General features: G+C 42.2%; 1 protein-coding gene across 15 annotated transcripts in view; it reads left to right on the forward strand.

Annotated features, from left to right (window-relative positions):
* LOC132381232 (tetraspanin-18-like) overlaps positions 1-12,424 on the forward strand; it is a 199,321-nt gene that overhangs the window by 103,624 nt on the left and 83,273 nt on the right. For 8 of the 15 annotated variants that reach the window (XM_059950606.1, XM_059950605.1, XM_059950599.1 and 5 more), the window contains one exon: positions 264-354. The exons of the other annotated variants lie outside the window; for them this stretch is intronic. The gene's annotated coding sequence lies outside the window, so the exon portion shown is untranslated. The remainder of the gene's footprint in view (positions 1-263; positions 355-12,424) is intronic. 15 annotated transcript variants of the gene reach the window in all.

The raw sequence follows: 12,424 nt of genomic DNA on the forward strand, positions 1-12,424 counted from the left end.
ATGTTATTAGTCTCTTTGTTTCTGTGACTGCTCTTTCACATCTTTCCAACCATTCCCTCTTTGCTAATGTTTGGGAGAAACCAGTGGTAGTAGTTTACAAGGCTCAAGTATGACCTGAGTTGTGACACATTTTCCAGTTTGGGTGCCTGTAACACCACTTCAGTCTTCTCTTGTGACTCATGTAAGCCAAACTTGTCAATGACATGTCCGCAATATGAGATTTCATTCTTAAAAAACTCTCATTTCTCTCTTTTTGCATGCAGACCATACTCACTCAGCCTGGTAAGCATTTCACCAAAGTTCTGGAGGTGCTCGTTGTTTATCATCCTTGCCAGTCACAATGATGTCATCAAGGTAACATTGTGTTCCTGGGATATCTTGTACCACTTGTTCCATTGCTCTTTGCCAATTTGGTGGGGCTGATGCGACAACAAAGACGAGATGATTATAGACCCTTGTGAGTGTTGATTGTGAAGAACTTCCTGCTTGACTCCTCCATCTCCATTTGCAGATAGGTTTGTGGCAATTCAGTTTTTGAGAACCTCTCCTCTTCACCCCCCCCCAGCCAAAGATGCAAAAATGTCTTCTATTTGTGGCAGGGATACTGCATAGTACAGCACCGGGTTGATGCTCACCTTGACACCTTGAAATCCCCACATTTGCAGATGGCTCTGACCTTCCCTTTCTTGATTACTAGGACACTGGGCATGACACAATTACCCCACTCAACCCTGGAGAGAATTCTAGATGCCTCCAAGCTCTGAATTTCAGCATCCACTTTAAGATGTAGTGCATAAGGCACTGGATGCACTGCATGGAATCTTAGTGTTGCTGTTTAATCCTGTTCAATTCTGGCCTTCATGCCTTTGAGTTTATCAATACCCTTCTAAGCTAGATGGATTTTTCATGTCATGTCCAAAAAATGCTGGCCATCACTTTTCAACACCTAAAACTCTAACTGCCGTGTTTGACCTCCATAGATCACTTTCACTTCCATTTTGCCTTTGGGAATCACTTTGTTGCCTGTGTAGGTCTTTAGCATCATTGAGGTCTTCTCTAATGGTACCTTAGAAAACAGCCTGTTGTCATCAAACTTTGAAATCATAGACAAATCTGACCCTGTTTCCAGCTCCATTTTTAGTTTTACATCAGACACATATATTGTGATCCAGATGATTTTGTGATTTGCTTCAGTAATACTATGCAGTTGTAGGTATAACAGCTCACTTTAGTCAGACTCTGTGTTGTCTGATTCCATTTCACATTCAGGCACTTTATGCATTTGCTTAGTTTTGTATTTGAAACTTTTCACTGGGTATGTTTTTTGTCTTTGTGTTTTTTGTCGATGTGACTTTGTCTGTGACACTTTCTGCAAAGTTTTTCTTTGAACCAACAGTCAATGGAAGGATTTGCCACATTAATAATGTTTTTGGCTTTTTGCACCATTCAGGAACATTTAGTATGTTTCAATTCTAAACTCTTTTTCTATAGTTTTGCTGTATCATTTGCTGCAGTTTCTAATGATAATGCAATGATTATTGCCTGTTCTAAGGTTAGGTCTCTTTCTGATGGTAGCCTCTTTTGAGTGCTTTGATTATGAATGCCACGTACGAGCCTGTCCCTTAATGCATCAGAAAGTCCATCTCTAAAGTCACAGTACTGAGAAAGTTTGTGCAATTCTGCAGTGTATGCGGAAATGCTTTCATCCTTTGACTTGTTCCTCTCATGAAATCTAAATCTCTCAGCAATTGCCAGTGGTTTAGTGATTTTGTAAAATTGCAACAATTTCATTGAACATCTTGTTTACTGGCTTTTCAGGAGTTACTATGTTGTGCAAGAGTCTGTATGTTTTAGTATCCATTAAGCTAAGTACCGTGGATACTTTCTTTTCCTCATCTACGTCATTTGCCTTACAATACAGTTCAACCCTCTCAATATATGACTCCCAACTTTCTTTAGTACTATCAAGTTCATCAATTTTCCTGACTGAAGCTAGCTCCATGGTATTTTCACTTTAATTTTGCTAGTTGTGCATCTTTCACTGTGTCCTATGGAATTACTCACTCGTCCCCTTGTTAGTGTCTGTGATGGCCTTCTCCGTACTGTTCAATTCTTTCCTCTCACTGTCTCGTCCCGTAATCGTACTGCACTGTCGGTGCAGTTGGTGATATTCCCTAATGTTCAGGTTTGTACTTGTCACCAATTTGTTGTGTCTGTGCAACTCTGTGTCAATTAAAATAAAACCACACATGTGGGAGATGGCTTTAACTGGTGCATTCACATTGCAGCAACAGAGAGGTCAATAAGCACGTGTAGACACCAGATCAATAGAACTTAGAACATAGAATCATAGAAATCAACAGCACATTGCAGGCCCTTCGGCCCACAATGTTGTGCTGACCATGTAACCTATTCTAGAAACTACCTACAATTACCCTACTGCATAGTCTTCTATTTTTCAGAGCTCCTATCTAAGAGTCTCTTAAAAGACCCTATTGTATCTGCCTCCACCACCATCACTGGCAGTGCATTCCATGCACCCACCACCCTCTGTGTGGAAAAACATGTACCCCTGACATCCCCCTCTGTACCTACTTCCAAGCACCTTAAAAGTATGCCCCCTTGTATTAGCCATGTCAGCCCTGGGAAAAAGCCACTGTCTATGCACACGATCAATGCCTCTCATCATCAGGTCACCCCTCATCTTCTGTTGCTCGGAGGAGAAAAGGCCGAGTTCATGCAACCTATTCTCATAAGGCACACTCTTCAATCCAGGCAACTTTCTTGTAAATCTCCTCTGCACTCTCTCTATAGTATCTCTATACTCTCTCTATAGTATCTCTATACTCTCTCTATAGTATCTCTATACTCTCTCTATAGTATCCACATCCTTCCTGTACTGAGGTGACCAGAACGGAACACAGTACTCCAAGTGGGGTCTGAACAAGATCTTACATAGCTGTAACATGACCTCACATCCTCTCTCTATACTCTCTCTATAGTATCCACATCCTTCCTGTATTGAGATGACCAGAACGGAACACAGTACTCTGTGGGGTCTGACCAAAGTTTTATACAGCTGTAACATTACCTCACTGCTGTTGAACTCAGTCCCATGGTTGATGAAGGCCAATACACCATACGCCTTCTTAACAACGTTGTCAACCTGAGCAGCAGCTTTGAGTGTCCTATGGACACAGACCCCAAGATCTCTCTGATCCTCCACACTGCCAAAAGTCTTACTATTAATACAATATTCTGCCATCATATTTGACCTACCAAAATGAACCACTTCACACTTACCTGGGTTGAACTCCATCTGTCGCTTCTCAGCCCAGTTCGGCATCTTATCAGTGTCCCGCTGTAAACTCTGACAGCCCTCCATACTATCCATAACATCTCCAACTTTTGTGTCATTAGCAAATTTACTAACCCACCCTTCTACTCCCTCATCCAGGTCATTTATAAAAATCACCAAGAGGAAGGGTCCCAGAACAGATCCCTGCAGAACACCACTGGTCACCGTTCTCTATGCAGAATGCGAACCATCTACAATCACCCTTTGCTTTCTGCGGGCAAGCCAATTCTGGATCTACAAAGCAAGGTTTCCTTGGATCCCATGCCTCCTTACTTTCTGAATGAGCTTTGCATGGGGAACCTTATCAAATGCCTTATAGAAATCCATATACAGTACATCCACTGCTCTACTTTCATCAATGTGTTTTGCTTCATCCTCAAAGAATTCAATCAGGCTCGTAAGGCTTGACCTGCCCTTGACAAAGCCATGCTGACTATCCCTAATCAGATTATGTCTCTCCAAAAGCTCATAATTCCTGCCTCTCAGGATCTCCTCTGACAACTTGCCCACTACTGAAGTAAGACTCACTGGTCTATAATTTCCCGGGTTATCTCTACTCCCTTTCTTGAACAAGGGAACAACATTTGCAACCTTCCAATCCTCTGGTACTTCTCCTGTCCCTATTGATGATGCAAAGATCGTCACCAGAGGCTCAGCAATCTCCTCCCTCGCTTCCCTCAGTAGGCTGATGTATATGTCATCTGAACCTGGCAACCTATCTAACTTTTCAAAAGCTCCAGCACATCTTCTTTCTTAATGTCTGTTATGATCAAGTGTTTCAGTCCGCTGTAAGTCATACCCACAATCGCCAATGTCCTTTTCCCTGGTGAATACTGAAGCAAAGCATTCATTAAGTACCTCAGCTACCTCATCCATCTCCAAGCACACATTTCCACTCTCGTACCTGATCAGTCCTATTCTCACACGGCTCATCCTGTTGCTCTTCACATACTTGTAGAATGCCTTGGGGTTTTCCTTAATCCTGCTCACCAAGACCTTCTCATGGCCCCTTCTGGCTCTCCTAATTTCCTTCTTAAGCTCCTTCCTGGCACTCTTGTCATTTTCTAGTGCTTTAACAGTACCTAGTTTCTTAAACCTTTCGTAAGAATTGTTTTTCTTCTTAACTAGATTTTCTACATCCATTGTACACATGGTTCTTTTACCCTACCGTCCTTTCCCTGCCTCAATGGAACATAGCTATGCAGAATGCCATGCATATGTTCCCTGAACATTTGCCACATTTGTGCTGTGCATTTCCCTGAGAACATCTGTTCCCAAGTTTCTGCCTAATAGCATCAAATTTCCCCCTACCCCAATTAAATTATTTCCCATGTCTGTTCCAGTTCTATGGTAAAGGAGTTAGCGGTGATCTCCCATATTATCTATGTGCATGGGTAAGTTATCAGTCCATATGTAATGCTAAGGGGAGTCTTTGCTCTAAAAGAAATTGATCCATACATTACTGTATTTACTTTGAATGCCTGAAAAAAGTGAATCTCAGGATGGTATATGGTGAACATTTACTTTGAACATTGAAATTGGGTCCTTATTGGATATACTGTATAGCTTATACAGTAAATCTGCATAATGAAGTAAATAATAGAAGCAAATAGGTTCATGTTCTCCATTTAACAATAATCTGTTTGTAACCTGATTCTGTGATAATACTAAATAGAATTTTATCTGTACGTTCAAATTTTCTGTCATATTTCATTAATGTATGGCTGCCAGAAATATTTAAAAATAAATTAAACTTAATTGTTTAGTTTTGAAACAATTAAATCCCTTCATGTTTAGAAAAGTCACAGACTGTAGCCAATTGGTCAGAAGAGATTTTGAGATATTAGCAGCCCTGCATTGAAGAACTTGCCAAAATAATGGGGAGTTGGAGGGGGTGGGGACATTAAAGGAGTTTTAAAATTTCTGCTCAGATAGTTTTACAAGTAATTTGCTGCTTTTGTAATGGGGATGATTTGATTAAAGTGAGTTCTGATGTTTGGTAGTAATGCAACTTGGCCTCTGTCAGTGATAGAGAAGTTGGGAACAACATCCTTGCATGCATACCGGGAGGAAAGAAAATAGGAAACCTTATGAGCCAGCTGGCTGTGGAGTGTAGTTTGGCTGAATGAGGGAAGATTCATCCCTTTAGGCCGAGACTGAGTGGTGACAAGAAGCTGACTGGGAAATTTAACTGGGACCTTGTGTTGTACACTTTCATTCATCTTATTCTCAAAGGAGCTTATAACATTAATTGATTGAGGTAAAATTTTAATATAGCTGTCATTGTGCTTGTTCGCTTACTAAGGAGCTAGATAGGTATCTTATGGATAGGGGAATCAAGGTTTATGGGGACAAGGCAGGAACCGGGTATTGATGGTAATTGATCAGCCGTGATCTCAAAATGGCGGTGCAGGCTCGAAGGGCCGAATGGTCTACTTCTTCACCTATTGTTTATTGTCTATTATCTAAATATACAATAAAGCAATATAATAATTTGTACCTGGTATTTCCACTGTATTCAGTTCTCAGATAGAAAGAAAATCCTAATGTCTGACGATCAATGTAATGAGAGCTGGTTCAAACAAAGGAATGACATGTCCTTTCACTCTGGAAGTTCAGTTTAATTTCAGCTGATGCTAATTAAGCTGGAATTCTCTGTCCCTTCCCATCTGCTCATGCTCGATACTGATGGGCAGAGGAGGGAAACAGATTGTAATCCTTCATCTCATGTGTCTCATTGCCCTGGGATACACCTCGGGAATGATTAAGCCGTCACTTCTGAAAGAACTTGAAAGCTTGGAATTGTGAATCTGGTTCAGCTAGTTTGCCTCCTCAATTACTCCCCCTCCCAATATACTTAGTTCATAAAATTTTTAAATGTAAAAAATGGGGCATTTGTAGAAAACCAAAGGGACTGGCAATGATGGAATCAGGAACTAAGCACAGAAAACTGAAAGAACTCAGCAAAGCCAAGCTGTCTCTAAGGAGGGAAAAGGTATACATTGAAGTTTACCATTGAAACCCGAAACCTAACGCAGAATATTGACTTGAAATGCTGCCTCACACCTTCTGCCTCCACAGATGCTGCCTGACCTACCGAGTTCCTCTGTTATTCTGTTTTGTTCCAGACTCTTGCAATCTATTTTGCTTTTAATGAATGCCATGTGTTGTTCATTTTCTAATTCTATGCATGAATTGTATTTTTAAGAGAAAAACAATAGAAACATAAGTGGAAACAAACTGGTTGATTCACGCAAACATTCACTTTTCTTCATTCACTGTTCCTAGTCTCTGTTTGCATCTACTTGGAAGATGTACATAATGTCAATGTGGCATCGATATTTCTTTTGCTAGCAATGAATTTAAGAGATCTTTACACATGTCCTAGATGAATTTGAGAGGCCTTTGCACTGGTCACTATGTGTGTAAAACCTCTCAAATTCATTGCCAATGCAATGTTAGGTGGTGGGAGGTCTGTAAATTGTGTCCTTTTCCCAATGACCTCTTACAGAGGTTGTACTGAGCTTCAGCAAAGAATCCTGCACATTGGATTGTGCCGGAATGCAACATCCAGTTCTAGAGTGTTCTTTTTATCTGATGACATGCAAATTTCAGACAACCATCAAGTTGATAATTGTCCAGCAGCAGTTCGTGTTTGTCTCAGTTGTATCCATGGAAACTGCTTGTAGAGCTTGGAGCCCTGTCCCGTCCAGCTGGATGGATTGAACGCTGATAAAGACACGGCATTCTTTCTCAGACCTTCTCAACTAAAGTGCATTCCAGAGGGAGATGGTTGGCAGTTTTATTCCCACAGCGTGTGGTGGTGTTCAGATTCTGGCTGTGTATGAAGGATCTAACAGGGAGGGTCTCTCCTGACAGTTCAAATAAGATCTTGACGTGTGTGATGGGTGATAAGATGCTCCAGAAAATGACTTCAGCTGCTCAGTGTAAGATCTGCCCTTTTCTTTTACCTGAAGACCATAAAGTCATTTCGTCCACAGCACTGCCTAACTGCTTTGTGATTAGCAGTGGATTTCTGTATAAGCTTTTCTGTGAGAGATAGGTGGTACCACACAGTCCAGCTAAATGAACCATTCTGTGGAAATAAAGCCATGCCCATCCTTTACAGCACAACGCTTTATTTATCATTGCGTTGACATCCAACACACCCACAAACGTGCTGGGGGCAGCTGGCAAGTGCTACCACACATTCTGGTGTCAACCTAGCACGTCCTCAGTGTTCAGCAGAACAACACAATTAGCAACAACAACAGCAAAACAAAGCCCCTTTGCCACCCTCCTACCCATTCACAAACAGGCCACCAACCTCGGGCCACCACCTTCAGGTCTCCAGTCTCTCTGACTCACAGACATTGGGCCTCCAACCTCCAAGCCCTGGCCCAGACTCACAGGTCCTCAGACATTAAGCTTTTAACCTCTGATCTTTGGGTCTCTAACTACGGACATAGGTCTGCGTCCTTTGGGCCTCTACCATCGGCATTGCCAAGGCCTGGACTTCAAACTTCAGCTTTGCCCTTAGGGTGATGCCAGCCTCTGGGTGTTGAACCCAGGGTTCTCAGATCATGGGGTTTGACCTTCAGGCCTCGACTCTGGACTCACACAGATCTCTGACCCTAGTGACATTGGGTGGGTGGACACCAGACCCACTGTCCCTACCTGTAAGAAGCTCTGACCTGGGGATTACTGGTCTCAGAGCTTGCTGCCCATCCCCAGCCCATAAAGCACTCCAAATGCCGGCTCCTTCCCCTGACCTTCCCGTACTGCCCCAGACCTCTAACTTTCTCTCATCCCTGTCCCGAAACCCTAACCTGACACCTAACTCACTGTGCTATCCTCAAACCCAAAAAGAAGCAGGTCTGAGCTACGGGGTTAACAGACATCACAGCTCGGTGCCATCTCGTCTGGAAGACCAGCTTGAGCAGCAAGGACACTAAAGAGCTAGCATACCCAGGGTCAATGCAAAGTCTGGTGCAGCTACTCACAAAGGTAGTTAATAGGTTGATTCCTGGCCCCCCATACTTTTGCCCCCTTTCTGTGGAGATTAATACAACACATCCCTGTGGACATGATCCATTTTGAGTCTCCATCAAATGAAAGATGACATAGGTGACTACTGTACCTCAGAAATGGGAAGTGGACCATATCTGTGCCACCTGCAATAACACCAAGACAAGCTCACACTTCAAAGCTAAAGTAAATTCATTGTCAAAGTACATACATGTCACCATATGCTACCCTGAGATTCATTTTCTTGCAGGCATTTACAGGAGGACAAAGAAATACAATAGAATCGATGAAAAACTACACATAAACAAAGACTGACAAGGAACCAATGTGCAAAGACAAACTGTGTAAATAAAAATAAATAATACCGAGAATATGTGGTATAATAGAGTCCTTGAAAGTGAGATTGTAGATTGTGGGGTTTGTTCAGCATTGTGGTGAGTCAAGTTATCCGCTGATGGTGGTAGGGTAATAACTGTTCCTGAACCTGGTGCTGTTCAAGGTTCACAGTAAATTTATTATCAAAGTACATATATGTCACCATATCCTACCCTGAGATTCATTCACAGGAAATAAAAACAATAGAATCTATGAAAAAATGCACAAGATGGCCAAACAACCAATGTGCGAAGGACAACAAACTTTGCAAATACAAAGGGAGAAAAATAATAATAATAATAGAGGGAATTAACAGAAAGAAAAATAGAGGGTTATAGGGTAGTGTGGGTTTAGTACTATTTTTTAAAAGATTATTCGGGTTGGCACACCATGGAGGGCTGAAGGGCCTGTACTGTGCTGTGGTGTTCTATGGTTCTATGTTGTGGGAACAGTTCGGTGTTTGGGTGAGTTAAGCTGTGGTTCAAGAGCCTGATGGTTGAGGGGTAATAACTGTTCCTGAACCTGTTGGTGAGGGACCTGAGGCTCCTGTACCTCCTTCCTGATGGCAGCAGCGAGAAGAGAGCATGTCCTGGATGGTGGGATCCTTGATAATGGATGTTCTTTCCTGTGACAGTGCTCCATGTAGATGTGTTCAATGGTGGAGTGGGCTTTACACGTGATGAACTGAGCTGTAAACACTACTCTTTGTAGGCTTTTCCATTCAAGGGCATTGGTGTTTCTATACTAGGCCGTGATGCAACCAGTTAATGTACTCTCCACCACACATCTATAGAAGTTTGTCGAAGTTTTAGGTGACGTGCCAAATCTTTACCAGCTGTTATTTATCTGTCTATGTATTTATTCATCTATCAATCTATCAATCACTTATTTATGTATGCATTTATTCATTTATCTATCTATCTATCCATCAATCAATTGTTTATATGTGCATTTATTTATCTATCGATCTATCTATCTATCAACCAATTGTTTATGTGTGCATTTATTCATCTATCAATCTATCTATCAATCAATTAATTATGTGTGCATTTATTCATCTATCAATCAATTGTTTATGCGTGCATTTATTCATCTATCAATCTATCTATCAATTAATTATTTATGTATGCATTTATTCATCTATCAATCTATCTATCAACCAATTGTTTATGTGTGCATTTATTCATATATCAATCTATCTATTAATCAATTGTTTATGTATACATTTATTCATCTGTCAATCTATCAATCAATTATTTATGTGTGCATTTATTCATCTATCAATCTATCAATCAATTGTTTATGTATACATTTATTCATCTATCAATCAATCTATCAATCAATTGTTTATGCGTGCATTTATTCATCTATCAATCTATCTATCTATTTAAAGACACAGCCCAGAATAAGCCTTTTTGGCCGTCAAGCACACTGCCCAGCAACACCGAATTAACCCTAACCTAACCTACAATGACCAGTGAAGCTGGACTGTGGGAGGAAACTGGAGGACCTGGGGAAAACCCATGTATTCCACGTGGTGGACATACCTCTAACCTGCAATAGCATTGTACGAACCCCGTCACTACTGTGACACCCCAGCTTCTATGCCGCCGTGCCTTCTCTGTGACAGCCCCTGAATGCTGGTCCCAGATCAGATCCTCTGATATACTAACACCAAGGAATTTGAAGTTACTGACCCTCTGCACCCCAGATCCCCTGATGAGAACTGGCTCGTGGGCCTCCGGTTTCCTTTCCTTGTAGTCAATAATTGGCTTGTTGGTTTGGCTGATCTTCAGAGAACGGTTGTTATTCTGGCAGCAGTCAAGCAGATTTTCAATCTCTCTCATACAGTATATGCCAATTCGTCTTCACTTTTGGCCAATAGCAGTGGTGTTGTGAACTTAAATGTGGCACTGGAGCTGCATAGTGATAGGTATAAAGCGAGTAGAGCAGGGGGTTAAGCACACAGCCTTGTGCTGTGCCTGTGCTGAGGAGGTGTTGTGGCCAATCTTTACTGACTGGGATCTGTTAGGTGAGGAAATCAAGGATCTAGTTCCATAAGGAGGTGCCACGTCCCGGGTCTAGGAGCTTAGTGATGTGCTTTGAGGGGATAACAGTGCTGAATGCCGAGCTGTAGTCAATGAAGAACATCCTGATGTTTGCATCTTCACTGTCCATGGTGTTGCAGAGCTGAGTGAAGGGCCAACGTAATGGCGTCTGCATTTGACACTTGATGACCTGGGTCACGAGGTGGTGCTATCTTTACAGTCAGGCAGCATGGCCCAGGTCCTCTGAGCCACATTCGCAGTGCCTCGAGATCGGTGCTGAAGGAAATAAAGGGTTAATCCGGCATCTTGTTTTCCCTTTAACTTTGTTTGTGCTACTGATGTCAATGTACTCAACTACAAACCCTACTTTGGAGAAGATGTCCATTCTGTTAACTCTCTGTGTTCAGTGGGAGTGGAAATATTAAGGACTTCCAAGCTGCTGCCGAGCCTTTTCTCCCCCAGGATCCCTTCCTCAGGCTTCAACATACGGCCAGTCCGGGCTTTGTTCGCAGGAGCGTAAATCTCTGCCACGGTGGAATGAGTCAATAAACACGTTGGGCGTAGTCACGTACATCTAGGTTTGTATGAGCCAGATGCTTCTTTTCCTTTACTTGCCCATGGCCTTTCCGAGACTTGATAGAGAGAACAAGAATTCCTCTATGGTTTACTCTGATGCTCTGTGAAAACTTGTGTCGTCACCAAGGTGGTTTTCTGAGCATACATTGTGCTTACGCTTCATCTGATCACTGACAGCACTCTTGTTACCGAGCACATTACATATTACACATCATTTGCACAGCAAAATTGTACGCTGCCAAAGGTAACTTTAAAAGTACTCACTATTTTTGTTAGATTGCAAATGCAATGAGAACTTGTTGGAGCAAAGAGACAACATGTCCTTTCACTCTTAAAGCTCAGTTTAATTTCAGCTGAGATTAATAAGTCTCCATTCATTTACCATCTGCAGTTGGGTAGTATCATGGGCAGAAGGGAGAAGCAGGTAACATGGCCCTCCCATGGCCTCCTCGTTGCATATTGTCATTGCTGACACTTTGCATCAATTTTTGGGTTGGTGATTGAGTGAGCACATCACCTGACTTTAGGATTTTGCCAGCTCAATGCTGCAGTTTTGTTAAACGTCATTACCTCTATGACCTGGATTGATCTTTCACCTTGCAACTAGCGGTTGCAGCAGTTTACATTTTACCCCATGGCTCGCGGATATCCTAATGGTAAAGGTGGCCTGGCAGCACCGCGGTTAGCACTCTCACTTTTCCACCAGTGATCATCGACTTGCCCACCGCCTGTCAGGAGTTGCTACGTCCTCCTCATGACCGTGTGGGTTTCCTCCAGGTGCTCCAGTTTCCTCCCACGCTCCAAAGACTTACGAGTTAGGCTTAGCAAGTTTGGGCATGCGGTGAAGGCACAGGAAGCTTGGCAACTCCCTTGTTGCAAGCTGAACTCTCTTTTTGTGTTCTCCCTGCACTCACTGCTAATTTTATTGCCTAGGTGACAGCTACAAGCAGGAAATGTGTTCCCATTTTGGATCATGGGCTATCTCTGTTTAGTATTTCAAACATTTTTAATAACAGCTCTTGCCTCAATGTTTTTACTT

Source organism: Hypanus sabinus, chromosome 25, assembly GCF_030144855.1.
Source record: "Hypanus sabinus isolate sHypSab1 chromosome 25, sHypSab1.hap1, whole genome shotgun sequence".
NCBI classification, from domain to species: domain Eukaryota; kingdom Metazoa; phylum Chordata; class Chondrichthyes; order Myliobatiformes; family Dasyatidae; genus Hypanus; species Hypanus sabinus.